The following is an 18,306-nucleotide window of genomic DNA, read 5'->3' as shown; positions in this document are numbered from 1 at the left end:
GAAGAAAGAGTCAGCTTTGCACAACCTGGCCAACTGAGAAGGCAAAAATGCCAGATCGCAATCAGATGAGCCACAATAAAAACGATACCTTCCCCCACCTTCCCCCCTATATCTTTTCTCTGTAATCCTAAGCTGCATCCTGAAGTGGTAGGAATACCATACTGAAGAAGACCTGGCAAAGTAAAAAGAGAAGCCCACTAAGTAGGACTCTTCCTCCAAAACAAGCTTCTAGGTTCAAAGCAGTTTTGAGCCAAAGAAAAGTTCTGAAATCTACAAGAGTTTGAACACTACTATACTGTACCTTCTAATGACTAAAATAAGACTATTATTGACAAGTGACCAGAAAACTTTTTGTTACCTAAAAGTGACTTAAAAAGCTATCTGATCAAGCTAAAAGCTCATCTAGAAGCAGAGAAAGACTTAGTCTACAGGGAGAGTTTTGAAGGCACAGTGAAAGTTGTATTTTGCTTAAACCTTACCAAGTTCCACCCATTAAACTTTTCAGTTCCACAGATACCCATAAATTCCCTCTATATATACGGTGTAAAACATACACAATGTTGAATGTACTCAAAATTCATTTTTGCTTTACTAAACAAAAAGTGAAAGTTCTATTAAGTCAAATGAAACAAAAATAATTTTATGTTGTTGTTTTTATTTTTTTATTTTTATTTTTTTCTTTGAGACGGAGTCTCGCTCTTTCGCCCAGGCTGGAGTGCAATGGCGTGATCTCAGCTCACTGCAAGCTCCACTTCCCAGGTTCATGCCATTCTCCTGCCTCAGCCTCCCTAGTATCTGGGACTACAGGCGCCTGCCACCACACCCGGATAATTTTTTCTACTTTTTAGTAGAGACGGGGTTTCACCATGTTAGCCAGGATGGTCTCGATCTCCTGACCTCATGATCCACCCGCCTCAGCCTCCCAAAGTGCTGGGATTACAGGCATGAGCCACCGCGCCCGGCCAGTTTTTTTTTTTTTTTTTTTGAGACAGTCTTGCTCCGTCGCCTAGGCTGGAGTGCAGTGGTGCCATCCCAGCTCACTGCAACCTCTGCCTCCTGGGTTCAAGCAATTCTCCTCCCTCAGACTCCCAGGTGGCTGGGATTACAGGCCTCAGCCACCGCGCCCGGCTAACTCTTGTATTTTTAGTAGAGATGGGGTTTCACCATGTTGGCCAGGTTGGTCTCAAATTCCCGAACTCAGATGATCCACCCACCTCAGCCTCCCAAAGTGCTAGGATTACAGGTGTGAGCCAGGGCACCCAGCCTGTTTTGTTTTTTTTGAGATGGAGTCTCGCTCTGTTGCCCAGGCAGGAGTGCAGTGGTGCAATCTCGGCTCACTGCAGCCTCTGTCTCCTGGGTTCACATGATTCTCCTGCCTCAGCCTCCCAAGTAGCTGGGATTACAGGCATGTGCCACCATGCTCGGCTAATTTTTGTATTTTTAGTAAAGACAAGGTTTCATAGGCCAGGCTGGTCTCGAACTCCTGACCTTAGGTGATCCGCCCACCTCAGCCTCCCAAAGTGCTGGGATTACAGGCATGAGCCACCACGCCTGGCCAATAATTTTATGTTTTAGTACAAGATACAAAAATTCGATCACACAGATTTCATATGAAATCACAGCATGAGTTTCTAAATGGGTAAGCAAGAAAACAGATATATCAGGGCTCATCATTTAGTTACTTTCAAATGTACCTAGATTTAATATGAACTTAACCTAATACTTTCTAGGAAAAAGAGGGAGTATGTTTTACCATAATCTATTTAACTAAAATACATTAACAGGTATTTTATAGTGTCAGGATTAAGACAACTTATTACCAAGTCTTTTTGGCATTTCAATTCAGGAACTCCCTTTGGATCAGGGCCCAAAGCAGTCTCAGCTAAATCCTGCACTACTCATTATTTGTTAGTATTATAGAAAGATTCAAGTATACTTAAGCTTTGAACCAAGGTAGCAGGATGCATAAAACTAATAATTTAAAAGCTAAATTCCTGGCCTGGCACGGTGGCTCACGCCTGTAATCCCAGCACTTTGGAAGCCAAGGTGGGCGAATCACAAGGTCAAGAGATCAAGACCATCCTGGCCAACATGGTGAAACCCCGGCTCTACTAAAAATACAAAAATTAGCCAGGCATGGTGGCACACGCCTGTAGTCCCTGCTACTCGAGAGGCTGAGGGAGGATAGTTGCTTGAACCCAGGAGGCAGAGGTTGCAGTAAGCCGAGGTGGCACCACTGCACTCCAGCCTGGCGACAGACTCTGTCTCCAAAAAAAAAAAAAAAAAAAAGCAACCCGGACGTGGTGGCTCATGCCTCTAATCTCAGCACTTTGGGAGGCTAAGGCAGGCAGATCACCTGAAGTCAGGAGTTCGAGACCAGCCTCACCAACATGGAGAAACCCCGTTTCTACTAAAAATACAAAATTAGCCGAGCATGGTGGTGCATGCCTGTAATCCCAGCTACTCGGGAGGCTGAAGCAGGAGAATCGTTTGAACCGGGGAGGCAGAGGTTGCAATGAGCCAAGATTGTGCCATTGCACTCCACCCTGGGCAACAAGAGTGAAACTCCGTCTCGGAAAAAAAAAAGAAAAGTTAAATTCCAAGTTTTTCCAAGTAGTATGAAAAAATTCAGAAAAAAATGCCGTCACCTAACTAGCAAGTAAGTATTAAGAATAAGCTTGACCGGGCGCGGTGGCTCACGCCTGTAATCCTAGCACTTTGGGAGGCTGAGGTCGGTGGATCACCTGAGGTCAAGAGTTTGAGATCAGCCTGATGACCATGGAGAAACCCCATCTTTACTAAAAATATGAAAATTAGGCGTGGTGGCAGACACCTGTAATCCCAGCTACTCAGGAGGCTGAGGCAGGAGAATCACTTGAACCCAGGAGACAGACGTTGCAGTGAGCTGAGATTGCGCCATTGCACTCCAGCCTGGGGGACAGAGACTCCATCTCAAAAAAAAAAAAAAAGAATAAGCACGTGCATGTACTTCTCTCAAGTTCCTCTCAAGAAGACACAGGAAAACTATAATGTCCCCCTCTGAGACTGACTAAAACATCACTAACATTAAATATTCAATAAAATGTTAAAATATTTCTTTCATGAAAATTGAGAATAAAAACAATACAGCAGATCAAAACCAATATGCATTTTTAATTTTGACAAAAATCTTTACAACAAAATATCCCAGACTCATCTTAAAGCATATGAGGAACCTAAATAAACCCTTTCATAATTTTAAAAAATACAACTGGGACTTTAAAACATAACAGCAACCTATCCCAGAAAATAATGTGAGAAATTAGTTATGAAGTATTTAAATAAACTTTAATTAAAGCTCTCATCATCTACACAGGCAAATATGAGCACAGCTGCAATATGCCATGTTAGTATCATTATTAATCACTTCATTAATCACATCTGAGGAAAAAGAAATGCTTTCTAAATCATTCTAAAAGGTCTTACAAAAAAATGAATTACCCTCTCCCCAACAGACACACATACCCTGATGAAGAAAACACCAACATTTCAAATATTCCAGCAATTATAACACAAGATAATCCTGAAATTTATTTAGCCTCAAAACATTATGAACTACTCCAAGGAAGGAACAATACTTTGAAAACACTAGTATTTTTAAGGTACAAAAAAAAAAATTATGGCCGGGCGCGGTGGCTCACGCCTGTAATCTCAGCACTTTGGGAGGCCAAGGAGGGCAGATCACGAAGTCAAGAGATCATGACCATCATGGATGGCCAACATGGTGAAACCCTGTCTCTACTAAAAATACAAAAATTAGCCAGGTATGGTGGCACACACCTGTAGTCCCAGCTACTTGGGAGGCTGAGGCAGGAGAATTGCTTGAACCACGGAGGTGGAGGTTGCAGTGAGCCGACATCGTGCCACTGCACTCCAGCCTGGCAACAGAGCGAGACTCCGTTTCAAAAAAAAAAAAAAAAAAAAAATTATGAGTTCTGATTTCTTGGAAAAATATATTTTAACGCAGCTGCTGATTGTCAAGAATTCTGATGATGTGCTTATCCAAAAAAAAAAAAAAAAAAAAAAGCCAAACACTTTTACTTAACATATCACACCTTATTTACTTGTTCTTTATCATCACTATTACCATTTACAAGTAGGTTTGTCATCAACACCAGACTATCAGTGGTACATTGTCAGGTAACTCTTCTTCCGAGAAATATACATTTAAAGAAAAAGTATCACAATTCTCTATCACTAAAATTTGAAGAATTACTTTCCTTATTTTTTCTAGAAACAACAATAAAAAGCTAACAGCACACTTTGGGAGGCCGAGGCGGGCAGATCACTTGAGACCAGGAGTTCGAGACCAGCCTGGCCAACACAGAGAAACCCCATCTCTTTTTGAGAATACAAAAAATAGGGCGTAGTGGCGCATGTCTGTAATCCCAGCTACACGGGAGGCTGAGGCACGAGAATAGCTCGAGCCCCAAAGGCGGAGGTTGCAGTAAGCCGAGATCGCACCGCTGTACTCTAGCCTGGGTGACGGAGCAAGACTTCATCTCAAAAAAAAAAAAAAAAAGAAAAAAAAAGCTAATAGCCGGTAAGTCCAAAATCTGAAAGTTCTATTTGAACGTAAACATTATCTTTAACAATGTATTAAGTATTATAAGCATTAACAGTCAAAAGAGCCCACATACAAAAGCTAACTATAAAAAAATTAATATCTACTTTATTTTATAATGATCAAGACTGACTTTGGATCACATTAGTCTGGATTCCTGAAATAAATAAAATATTACTGCGTTTTAAACATATATAAATAGATTAAATGCAATGCAACCTTATGTTAAGAATAAATGCAAAACTACAAATCTCATCCTTTTAAATCAGTATTTTATCACAGTTGCAATACTAAAAGATAAGTCCACATATGGAAACACAAATTATTACTAATAATCCTTCCCTTTTCAGCACTATCAAGTTTACATGCATTTATTTGTAAATGGTGAACACAAGGAGAAAATAAAATTCCTGAAATGAAGCTTTATTTTAAAACATTTCTTATAGAAAAGGAATCCACTGTTTATCTTTGGGGATTTTTAAAAATAGAAAATGTTATTACAAAGATTATTTACAGAAAACAGGACCAGAGGTACATTACCCTTCAATAAATACACTGTACCAAAGTCTCCTAGTAGGGACCAGGGAGAGAATAAAAACACTAGCTTTTATTAAATGTCTTCCTCCCTTCATTTTAAAATGTAGACAGATTCTACTAAACTGACAATATAAAAGCTTAACCCAATAATTTTAGCTGTACAAAGTTACTTATTAACCTTTAAAGGCTGTTATGAATTTACACTTCCTGCAGTTCACCTGCCATCTTTCCCAACTGAAATAGCCACTAGGGGTTTAAGACAGTCACCACTTGCGACATCAATAATAAGGAAATAACTTTACATTCAAGTTTAAGAAAAGGATAATTGTGGATTTTGCTTGTGCCCAGAAACAGTATGCAACACAGGTCTCAACCCATAAACAGGTGCTTAATGAATATCTGTTAAGTAAATGGTGACATTTTATTATATTAGTGCAACATTAGTTTTTTCCCCCCTAAATTTAGAGTTCTCCCTTGTTCAAAAAGCAGCAAGACCATACCACAGTCCCTTCTCAAAAACACATAAACTCCTTTATTCATAATGAAACAGAAAGCTGGGTTTCAAAATACAATCCCACCCCCTCTTTATCTTCTCCATTATTTTTAAAGATTAGAAATAAGGCCTGTTTTTAAGAAACAGAAAATGTATACCAACTTCTCTCAAACCAAAAGAGAAAATCCAAATTTGATAAATATTTTCTATGTTCATAATATTGAGAGTAAGAACCGACTGTTCATCAACAGTATGTGGGATAAAAATTTAAAAAGGAAAAATATATATTGTTTGCCGACATTCTTTCCTTAATCATAATCAAGAGAGTATGTGCCTAAATTTTACTAGATGTGAGATAAGCTTTGTCTGATATTTCAAGATTCATTCATTCAACAAATACTTTACTGAGCACGTACTATAAGCCAGGCCCTTCAACGAAACATTTAAATTTTGTAAACTGCACATAACCCCCCAAAATTCCCCTAAAAAAGCTTATAATTTAAAATAATTGCAAGCTAAAGAGGAATCCCCAATGTTGTTTCTTACACATAGTGAAGTCAGCGGATCAGGGCGCTTTTTCAGCTGTTAATGCGGCATCAAGGAGCCGCTACCTACCACACCCGTTGCCTAAAATCGCAACTCAAAGCTGCAAGCACTGGGTAAAACAACCTGTAAGAGTAGCTCAGCTCCCGCGACGAGGTAGCCAGGGGCTTTCAAGCCCGGGGCCCGGGGCGCACCGCGGCAGGACCCGTGGACTGAACGCGTCGGGCGCCTCAGGCGAAGAGTCGGGGCTCCGGAGCCAGGTGTCTTTGCTCCCCGAAACCCTCACCTAGAGACCCCGAGCCCTCCCCGCCCGCCCCTCGCACCACCCTCCCGACTTCCAGACCTGAAAAGTTGGGGGGAGGGGGGGGTCTGCCTTTCCATTTTACATCAGGCGGTCAGTTGGCTGCCTCAGCCGTCCGCCTGCCGTGAATTCTGAACTGAGCGTGTAACCATTCCTCAGAGGGAATAGAAGAAAAACCAAAGGCAGGGTCCTAGGGCATGAGGACCTCGCCCAAACCTGAAATGGAGACGCAGGCTCAGCCCACAGCCCGCAGCGCGCGGCTGGCAGGGCCGGGCCGCGCTCACCCCAGAGCCCTCAGGGACGAGGGTTCGGGGCTTCGGGACCTCGCCCAAGGGGCCGAGAGGGCGAGGCGTGGGGGCCGACGCGCGACTGGGGCTGGCACTGCACTCACCGTCGCCTTTGTCTCGGCCGCCCGCTCCGGCCGCAGCCCCTCTCAGCGCCGGCTCCGCGGCTCCTGCCGCCCCAACGCCTGCAGCTGCGCTCCCCAGCGCGCTCGCAGCTTCCTGGCTCCCACTCCCCGCCCAGGCTCGCGCGCGGGTTGGGCGGAGCGAGAGGCGGCGCGCGCCCCTAGAGCGGCTGGAGGGGCGGGCGCCGTTGCGTAGCTGCAGCGGCCGCAGTGCTGGCCCCGCCCCTGGCCAGGCCCCGCCCCCGCCGTACCTCCGGCATGGGCTGGTTGGCCGGCAGGCGGTGGGACCCCCGGGATTCGAGCCGCGCGGGTTAGGAATTGGCCTCTGTACTAACGGACGCCTGAGATCCGGGGCTGCAGCACTCGCGGGAAAGGACGCTCCGAAAGATGGCGACCAAACCTGGGCGGGAGCGTGGGGGAGCCCCTTCCCACCCCGGTCCGGGTCGCGGACATCCGTGCGGAGGAGCGACGGCTGCGCACGTTGTGGGGCGGTGGACGCGCCCAGGCAAGGGTGGGTGGGTGCTGAGCGGTTGTGGGATGAGGGGTCTGTCAGTAGCAGTTAATAGCCCATCCTCTGACCACTGCTTTTTCATGTAAAAGTCAGAATCGTTCAATCAGTCATTAACTGATTTAAGGCCGAGAGCTTCCACCTGGCATTTGAAATGCGTGAAAATTACCCATGTACTAGACTTCTGTGATTCCTTTGGGTGTGTATTTTACATATCTCAGAAATCAGAAACATGAGTGCCCTGTCTGGCAGCCAGCAGTCCACCAAAATGCCGACAAAACTTTATCGTAAGTTCAAAAGGATAGAGAGCGTAATGCAACTGAAGTAAGCTCTCAAACCTGTGCTACTTTGAATACAGTAAGTAATGTATGGTCTTCCCCATTCTAGGTTGATGGCGAGGATTTCTAGTTACTCAGGCCAAAAACTTTATATCATCCATAACTCCTCTCATACTCTCATTTTCACTTTCAGTCTGTCAAGAAAGCTTGTTGGTTGTACCTTCAAAATGGAACAGACTGGGCAACATAGCGATACCCTGTCTCTACAAAAAAAAAAAAAAAAAAAAAAAAATTAGCCTGGTGCGGTGGCGTGTACCTATAGTTCCAGGTACTCTGGAGGCTGAGGCCAGGAGTTAGGTTACGGTGAGCCATCATCAGGCCACTGCACTCCAGCTTGGGCTGGACAGAGTGACATGTGTTCCAAAAACAAAAAAATTCTTAATCTTTCCTACCTTGCCATTTTTCCTTTCTTCCCATGACACTTCCCACCTTGTAACAATCTTTATAATTCACAGTCAGCCCTCCGTATCCATGGGTTCTGCGTTTCTGGATTCAACCAACCACAGATGGAAAATATTTGGGAAAAAAACACAACAATTTAAAAATACGAATAAAAACCCATACAATATAACAGCTATTTACATAGCACTTACATTGTATTATAAGTAATGTAGAGATAAAGTATACAGGAGGATATATGTGGGTTATGTGCAATACTATATCACTTTATATTAGAGACCTGAGAGGATTTTGGTACTGGTCGGGGTCCTGGAACCAGTCCCTGTCGGATACTGAGGTATGCCTGTATTTATCTGATATGTTTAGCTTTTAGTGTCTGCATTCCCTAGTAGAAGCTGGGATTTTTGTCTGTTTTGTTCAACTGATGTATCCCAAGTGCCTAGAATAAATGAAAAATTTAAAAATTCCCTGAGATTAAAAAAAACTAAAGCAACAAAAAATGACCAATTTTTTTTATTTTAAATTTTCTCTTGGTTTCTGTTTCAGTTAACCATAACATCTTTATCTACATCATACCATAAGCGTTTTGATTTTCCAGTTACTCTGAGTACAGTGATGACCATTTACTTGACGTTTAATGCAGTTTTTTGACCAATGATACGCTACAATCCTATTTCACTGAATGAGAATAACATGATAGAGTAGAGGAAGGTTACATAAAGACTATTAATTCTAAAAATTTCCTAGAACAACAACAACAAAAAAATTCCCGAACTTGATATATGTGCTTGTAAGCCTCCCTTTGAATTACAAATGTAATAACCTTGCGTGAATGCCTTAAGTAGTAAATTTTCTATCATTTACCTATAAAGGGTAGTATTCATTATGTAAACATTTATTTTCAGATTTTTCATCAAAACATACGTGATTGAATACCATGATCTAATTTCAGTTGCTATAGCTATTCATGCACCCTTCTCATCAGTTAAAAAAAAAAGTCAATTAAAGACACAATGCCATTCAGTTGAATGACACTTTTTTTGTTGTTTTTTTGAGACAGGGTCTCACTTTGTCACCCAGGCTGGAGTGCAGTGGCCTGATCTGTGCGATCTCGGCTCTCTGCAACCTCTGTCTTCTGGGCTCAAGTGATCCTCCCACCTCAGCCTCCCAAGGAGCTAGGACTACAAACGCACACTACTACACCTGACTAATTTTTGTATTTTTGGTAGACAGGGTCTCACTATGTTGCCCAGGCTGGTCTGAAACTCCCAGGCTCACACAATCCGCCCTCCTCGCCTCACAAAGTGCTGGGATTACAGGTGTGAGCCACAGCATCTGGTCTGGATGATACTTTTTGTAGAGTATGTGTGCATAATTATTTGCTCAATGTTATATTCATAGCAGTCTCTTTACACATTTAATTTATCCTTTATGATTTAAAACAATTTAAAGCTACAGATTACATGTTACAATTTGATTTTTTTATAAAATTAAATAGACTTGTTTATAAAAAAATTGACAATGTGTTTCATCAATGTTAATCTGTAGTTTGTAATTACAATAATACCAAATAAAATTTTTCTAGAGTCATTATGATGTATCTGTGCACTGTCCTTAAAATTGTTACCAAGTAAAATCTTATTCCAAAAGAAGGACAAGGGTAAAAAATAGACACTGTTCATAATTTATTCACATAATATACAGTGAAAATACTGATAAAAGTAAATGCAACTATTATAGTCCAGAAGAAACTGTTTTGCATTCCTATTAGTCCATAACAAGTGGAAACATTACACCAAAAACAACAGGAAGGAACACATTGTTCTAACCAACTGCTAAATAGCCTTGAGCTCATATAACAGCCACATTGGCCTGATTCTGCAATCTTTTACTTAAATAAATTTTCCTTAAAATTTTTAAAGCAAATGGATTTTCCCTAAAAGTATACTATTAATTTTTGTTTTTGTTTTTGAGGTGGAGTCTTGCTCTTGTTTTCCAGGCTGGAGTGCAATAGCACTATCTTGGCTCACTGCAACCTCCGCCTCCCGGGTTCAAATGATTCTCCTTCCTCAGCTTCCCGAGTAGCTGGGATTACAGGCGCCTGCCACCACGCCCGGCTAATTTTTCTATTTTTAGTTGACACAGGGTTTCGCCATGTTGGCCAGGCTGGTCTCGAACTCCTGACCTCAGGGGATCTGCCTACCTCGGCCTCCCAAAGTACTGAGATTACAGGTGTGAGCCACTGCACTCGGCCTATTAATTTTTTTTTTTTTTTTTGAGAGACAGTCTCACTCTGTCACACAGGCTGGAGTGCAGTGGTGCAATCTTGGCTCACTGCAACCTTCCTCTCCTGAGTTCAAGTGATTCTCCTGCTTCAGCCTCCTGAGTAGCTGGGATTACAGGCGCCCACCACCACGCCTGGCTAATTTTTGTATTTTTAGTAGAGACAGGGTTTCACCATGTTGGCCAGGCTGGTCTTGAACTCCTGACCTCAGGTGATCAGCCCACCCCAGCCTCCCAAAGTGCTGGGATTACAGGCGTGAGTCACCATGCCTGGCCACTATTAATGTTTTTTAAATCTGCTTTCCAAAATTTTATAGCAGTTCTAACATTTAGGAGACATGGTGTACGGTGTCAGAGTCTGGAGTTCAAATCCAAATTCTGCTGCATAATTAGGTGACTCTAAACAAAGTTCTTTCTAAACCTATCTTTTCTTCTAGTTTAATGAGACCAATAATATTACCTACCTGTGAGGTCTGTTGTGAGAAATATATAAGAGAACTCAAGTAAAATTTTTAGCCCTAGGCCTGGCACAGGCTGTGCTGGTAAAAGCTAGCTATTATAATTACACAAGCATATAATTAAGCTCATTGTTCTACATTTGTAATACTGAGAAAATGGCTCATAAAAGGCCCCAAATGGGATGGTATGAGTTCTACATCAATATAGTGTAATGTTTAAATAAATGAACATTTTTAAAGGAGCACTAACATTTCTTCTACCACCACAACGTGCCAGACACAATTCCAGGCAACAAAGGAAGCTAAGAGAAATAAGGCTCAAACTTAACACGGCTTTACAGTTGAATGACAAGAGACATACATTTAATAGATAACTACATTCAAAGTAGTATGACCATATTTCCTGATTTATCAGGAATCTCTTGTCCTGGCTTAATAGTTATTTGTGTCTTCTTTCATTCTCAGTTGTGTCTAGGTCTGCTGATTTAAATTAGATAATCATTCCTAACTAGACGTATGTACTAACTGCTTGGGATACAAGAGAAGAAACCACCAGTTCTGTGTAAAGCTATAGAAACTCAAATTGCTCCTTTATAGGAACATCTGAATGAGTCAAGTGAATCAAAAGAAAGAGGAAAGGCAGAGGGAAGATTTAATTGTTATTATTCTGAGTCAGAACTACAAAGCTTTCTATACTTGTGCTGTGAACATTAATAGCAAACTTAGTAAATCCACTTGACCAATGTTATATAAATTACTTTTGGAATTTAGCATTTTTTTCCTAAACATATAACAGGCATACTCCAAGAAACAAATTATTCAACATGTATTTGTTTATGTATACAACATACAGTATATCTATTGAGTGTATATTATGTATACATGGTCTGTTTTTAGTGTGATAAAAGATACCAAAAAAATTATAAGGCACAGGCGAGCATCATAAAATCTAATGGCAAACCCCAGATATCTTAGCTAATTAGTCAATAAGGTAATGAGACATATGGCACATGAATTGTGATTTGGAAAGATTGAGAAAAATCAGGAATCATGGAATTTACTGAGAAAGGAGAAAATAACCAACTGTCAGAATAACCATAGACAGTGGCCCTTTCTGTGACTGAAGCAGCCAAAGATAGGAAGGAAAGCTAAGTCAAACTTTGCTTTACACTCTTACCTGTGGCTGACCCTTGCTGCTCATCAAACCACAAATATTCATTGAATGCCTGCTGTTTGCCAGGTAGCATACCGAGTGCTGTGGAAAAATTCAGTATAAAAGCATGGTCTTTGTCTTTAATGAAATGTCACACATCAACATTTGAATAAATAGACACAGTAGCTTTATGAATGTGGTTGAGGGGATCACTGAGGTCTGAATTAGTTAGAAAAGTTTTTTCAAAGGGAAAGGAATTTGAGGTGGGTCTCTGTGAAGAAGGTAGCCAGATCACTGTTTCCCAAACTATGTATTGCACACCTCTGGTGATGTGGGAGATGATTTTAGGTGATACACTTCACTGGGGTTGGGAAGTGGAAAGATGGAGAGAGGTAAATTAGGGTACATGCGGCTTGTCTAGCTTCAACACATAGCCTGTGATCCAATTGCATTGCAGCCCCTCACCTCAAAAAAAAAGTTAGGAATTGTAACAGAATGCCTCTGGGGACAACAAGAGAAGAGGAAGGGAGCCTTTTGAGGTCACTCTGCTATGTCAAGTTACAGACTAAGTAACTAAGAACTCCTTTTTCTTTTTTTTAAACAGCTAACATCTATATATGGCAAGTAATACCAATTTTACATATATGGTAGCAATACAAGTTTCCTTTATATGTTTGTTAAAGTTAAAAATATGAGTCAGCTAAAAGAGACTTAACAAGTAAACAATAATGGTGATAAAGCTTGTGGTAGATTTCACACAGAAAAAAAAAAAAAACAACAAGAGAAAGGGGATGTGGCACTAATTTAGGAAGCACAAGGCTTAGTGAGCAAAAGTTCGGAAACTGGCATCTTAAAGGTATGTTCCCAGGGAGAGCAAGAACCACAACGGATCTTGAGTTGAGTATTGGCAGGCTGGCATACAAGAGTGGGGAAAGATGAAGTCCAAAAGGCAGATAACAAGAGGGAGTGGAGTCTGCTGGCAATTAAGACTCAGCACCAGGGCTGCAGAGGAGAGGATACTTCTCCCTGTATCTTGAGGAAGCCCCTTAGCCCAGAAGAACCAGCAGAACTAGCACCAGTGTGTGTTAGGAAGCCATTCAGCAAGCACCAAGGGGTCTCCCATCTCTGTGGTTCACCAGGAATTCAGGAAGAGGAGAAACAGAGTATCCTGTTAGATGGTCTCAAATCACCAGGAGATTTGGTGCCCTTAAATTTAGCAGGTGGGGCCGGGCGCGGTGGCTCACCCCTGTAATCCTAGAACACTGGGAGACCAAGGCAGGTGGATTGCCTGAGCTCAGGACTTTGAGACCAGCCTGGGCAACATGGTGAAACCTCATCTCTACTAAAATACAAAAAATTAGCCAGGCATGGTGGTGCGCACCTGTAGTCCCGGCTACTTGGGAAGCTGAGGCAGGAGAATCGCTTGAACCTGGGAGGCAGAGGTTGCAGTGAGCCAAGATCGTGCCACTGCACTCCAGCCTGGGTGACAGAGCGAGACTCTGTCTCAAAGAAAAAAAAAAAAAAATTAGCAAGTGGAACAGAAATCTTGCCACTTCCTCCTAGCACAGAGATATACATGTTGCTTTCATAAAGAAAGTTCGTGATGAGGCCGGGCACAGTGACTCATACCTCTAATCCCAGCACTTTGGGAGGCTGAGGCAGGCAGATCACTTGAGGTCAGGAGTTTGAGACCAGCCTGGCCAACATGGTGAAAACCCGTCTCTACTAAAATAATAATAATTTTTTTAAGAAAGAAAGTTCATGGTGACTAAAAATTGGAAGTAAAGTTGGACGATGGCAAACCAGGATTCTTCACACCCATCTACACTCCTCCCCCAGCAAGTGTTACTGCCTCATAGTGATTCAGCTCTTGGTTTTGACCCCACCACTAGCTGGGCTGGGTGGCTGGGAGTGTTCTGATGCTATGTTCCCTGCCACTGTCACTGTGGTGGTGTACATGGCCTACATAATCCCCAGGACTGTGATGGACAGATTGCTAAAAATGCACCACCCTTTTCCCCCAGTACTCTGGGTCCTAATCTCCAGAACCTATGAATAGGATGAGATAGCATTCCTGTGATTATGTTAGGTTGTGTGTCATAGTTGACCTTAACATAAGGAGATTATCTGAGTGGGCCTGGTCTAATTACATGAGCCTTTGAAAGTGAAGAGTTTTCTCTGGCTGATGGCAGAAAGAGAAGTCAGAAAGATTCAAAGAATGAAAAGAACGTGATGTTTGTTGCTCACTTGAAGATGGGGGTGGGGCCACATGGCAAAGAATGCAAGTAGGCCCTAGGAGCAGAAAGTGGCCCTTGGCTGACAGCTAGTAAGGAAACAGAACCTCAGTCCTATACCCTCAAGGAACTGAATTCTACCAACAACAGAAAGAGCTTGGGAGCAGATTCTCCCCCAGGCCTCCAGATGAGAACTCAGACTTGCAAACACCTTGATTTCAGCCTGATACCGTGAGCAGAGAACCTGGCCATGCTGTGCTGAACTTCTGACCTACAGAGAGTATGAACTAATAAACGGAAGTTGTTTCAGCCCACTAAGTTTATATTAATTTGTCACACAGCAATAGAAAACACAGCCACTGTCACAGACCCAACTCTTCTCTAGACTAGCTTTGAGGTGACCCTGCAGCCTCAAGAGTGTATCTGAGTTTCCACTCCATTGTCAAGCCGTAAAGACAAAGGCATCAATTCTCAGGCATTAGCAAACAAGCCTGGGATTTTTGTTTATGATTATACAGGGGAGGGAAACCATGGGAAAAGACTGGAATTCCTGATAATTTGGCAAATGGGGACTTACTGTGTTATTTCCACTTGGGCAAAAAAGCAAATGTGACATTATTTTGAAGTAACAAGCTGGTAGTCCTCTCATTTGTGGGTGGTAATAGAATTTCTGGTAGCATATGGTGCCATTCTCTGAAGACGAAAGACAGTGGAAAGACAAAGTCCCTTAGTAAAAAGAGAATGGTCTCTAGTGTCAGGCGGATATGGGTTTGTTTTGCAGATTATCTGATCTTGGGCTTTTGGGCAATTTTCTTAACATCTTTGAGTCTCAGTCTACTCATCATAAAATATAATAATTCCTACATAATTACCTAATAAGATTTGGCAAGAATTAAATTTAATAATTCATATAAAATCTCAATGCCTACAGCACAGTAGACTATCAATAAGTTGCCTCCATTATTATGGTGGAATTTTTTTCACAACTTCCTTGCAATCTTTTTTTTTTTCCGAGACAGAGTCTTGCTCTGTCACCCAGGCTGGAGTGCAGTGGCATGATCTTGGCTCACTGCAGCCTCTGCCTCCTGGGTTCAAGCAATTCTCCTGCCTCAGCCTCCCGAGTAGCTGGGATTACAGGCACATGCCACCACGCCCTGCTAATTTTTGTATTCTTAGTAGAGATGGGGTTTCATCATGTTGGCCAGGCTGCTCTTGAACTCTTAACCTCATGATCCGGCCTGGGCCTCCCAAAGTGCTGGGATTACAGGCATGAGCCACTGCGCCCGGCTCTCTTGCAATCTTTTTATAGTAAAAGTAACTAAATTATGGCATACAATAGACCAATGTTGTCCTACAGAAATATAACTCAAGCCACATATGTAATTTTAAATTTTCAAGTCGCTACATGAAAAAAATGTAATTTTAATAATATAATTTATTTAAACTATTGTCATTTCAACATGCAATTAATATAAAATGTATTAATGATGTATTTTACATTTTTTAAACTAAGACTTCAAATTCAGAATTTTTTATACATATAGCACATCTCAATTCAGAATAGCCATGTTTCAGGTGCTCAGTAGCAATGTGTAGCTAGTGACTATGGTACCCGACAGCTTAGTACTAGACTTTAAATAAGTATTTCAGCAAATTCTCCTTTACTCTTTGTTAATTCTAAAATAAACATAAATAAATGATAAGTGATAATTATAGATATATGAGCACACACATACACATATTTCCCATTCTGGCACACAGCAAACTTAGAGGATTTTTTTTTCAACCATCAGTTCTTAGTTATAATGAGTCACACTTCAATCAGAGGATCAGGGTATAAGTGGTACACAGATTTCTAATTTCATTTCCAAAACATATGACAAATCAAAGCTACATAGTTAAAGAAATACTTGGCAACCATGATAACTAGGTTAAAACAAAAATCTATCTTGCACTGTAGAAAGCATGTTGGCTTCATTGCTTTTTAAAGTAACTTCAGTAGATGATTATATATTCATGTCATTTGCTTTTCCTTTAAAAACATTGGACTAGACTTTTGGTTCTACATAAGCTTGTTTTTTCTTTCTAAGTTAACCTACCCATTATGCAAGAATGAAGACTAAAACAAATCAGAAATGGTGGGTAATAGGAGCAATGCACAGGAGCCACCTAAAGACTTACTATTTCTTTTCTCTTTTTTCCTCTCTCTCTTTTTTTTTTTTTTTTTTTTTTCTGAGATGGAGTCTCACTCTGTTGCCTAGGCTGGAGTGCAGTGGCGCCATCTCAGCTCACTACAACTTCCGCCTCCTGGGGTCAAGCAGTTCTCCTGCCTCAGCCTCCCGAGTGGCTGGGATTACAGGCGCTGGCTACCAGGGCCAGCTAATTTTTTAATTTTTAGTAGAGATGGAGTTTTGCCATGTTGGCCAGGCTGGTCTCGAACTCCTGACCTCAAGTGATCCACCCGCGTTGGGCTCCCAAAGTGCTGGGATTACAAGAGTGAGCCACCGTGCCCAACCAAGACTTATTTCTATACACATGTGAAAAAATCTGTGGCGTGCCCCAGGGCCTGTTGGGGGGTGTGGGGCTGGGGAAGGGATAGCATTAGGAGAAATACCTAATGTAAATGACGAGTTGATGGGTGCAGCAAACCAACGTGGCACATGTATACCTATGTAACAAACCCGCACGTTGTGCACATGTACCCTAGAACTTAAAGTATAATAAAAAGAAAAAAAAATCTGTGGTGTGTCCACTGGACAGAAAGCCCTGTGCAATCTTCAGAGATGATTTAGACAGTGGTGTTTCTCCTAAAGTGGACTCAGAAAATATAGGACACATCTGAACATGAATAATGCAAGGTGGAACACTGAAAGTGACTATGAGAGATTCCCAAAAAACATAACACAAGTATTTGTCAAAAGACAATCCTTGATAGTGAGGATGAGAGGTTTCCTAGAAAAGTATCCTTTGTAAGAAGTTATTTTTTTTATTTTTATTTTTAGACAGAGTTTCGCTCTTGTTGCCCAGGCTGGAGTGCAATGGTGCAATCTCAGCTCACTACAACCTCCGCCTCCTGGGTTCAAGCGATTCTCCTGCCTCAGCCTCCTGAGTAGCTGGGATTACAGGCATGTGCCACCATGCCCAGCTAATTTTTGTATTTTTAATAGAGATGGGGTTTCGCCAAGTTGGTCAGGCTGGTCTCAAACTCCTGACCTCAGGTGATCAACCCGCCTCGTCCTCCCAAAGTGCTGGGATTACAGGCATGAGTCACTGTGCCAGGCCTGTAAGAAGTTCTAAAGAATGGTCTTTAAGAGAGAGTTAATAGGATCAATTCAATGCAACAAATTTTTGCTGTCTACCTATTGAGTGGCTATAGTAGATAGTAGGGATTTCGTGATGGAAATCTCTATCCTTAAGCTGTTGGGATGGTGATGAAGAATGGTGGAAGACAATCCAGCAATTCGCACTGTTATGTATTCCAACAGCTCTTTTCATCTCATACTACCTCTGACATCCCTTCGCCGCTGAGGTATTCCCAAGCTCATCTCCCGTACACCCAAAGAGCTTTTTGCTGCTTCTCTTTTTTTCAGGATATGGCTCTCTATCTTGACCTTGCTCTCAGACCAGCCTTACCATGAGATGAGTATTTCATTCTCCGACAGAGGTCCTGCAGCCTCATGCAGACTCTGCCCATCTTCTGCTCTGGCTCTATCTCTAGTCAGGAAGCTGCTGAATCAAGAAACTGCCACCACAGCTTCCGGCTCCAGCATTACCCTTGTGTGAAGAGGAAGTTGGGCAGCTTAGAAGTATTATCATAGAGATAGATCTAGTGGAGGAAATTTGACTTAACCTGTGTGGGTCCAGAAAGGATTCCTAAAAGAGCAGATTCTTGATAGGAATTACCCAAGAATGGAGGGAAAGTTGAAATTCTCTGTGCATAGAAGAATAACATGTATAAAATCAGGAAGATATGAGAGGCTGATGCCTTTAGGGAACTAGAGAATGAGTTCAGGGCTAGAGGAAGGGTGCATTGTGGGCCCAGATGATGCT

General features: G+C 41.9%; 1 protein-coding gene across 8 annotated transcripts in view; it reads right to left on the bottom strand.

Annotated features, from left to right (window-relative positions):
• CDC42SE2 (CDC42 small effector 2) overlaps nucleotides 1-18,306 on the bottom strand; it is a 184,453-nt gene that overhangs the window by 123,223 nt on the left and 42,924 nt on the right. For 3 of the 8 annotated variants that reach the window (XM_054488145.2, XM_054488141.2, XM_054488142.2), the window contains exon 1: nucleotides 6,869-7,048. The exons of 2 other annotated variants lie outside the window; for them this stretch is intronic. The gene's annotated coding sequence lies outside the window, so the exon portion shown is untranslated. Of the gene's footprint in view, nucleotides 1-6,868; nucleotides 7,049-18,306 lie in introns of those variants that run through there. 3 more of the 8 variants (XM_054488143.2, XM_054488144.2, XM_063665483.1) reach the window with 2 other exon arrangements.

The sequence above is a fragment of the Pongo pygmaeus genome, chromosome 4, assembly GCF_028885625.2.
Source record: "Pongo pygmaeus isolate AG05252 chromosome 4, NHGRI_mPonPyg2-v2.0_pri, whole genome shotgun sequence".
Lineage (NCBI taxonomy): Eukaryota > Metazoa > Chordata > Mammalia > Primates > Hominidae > Pongo > Pongo pygmaeus.
The sequence above is the reverse complement of the archived record's forward strand: the minus strand, read 5'-3'. Positions and strand labels throughout refer to the sequence as shown.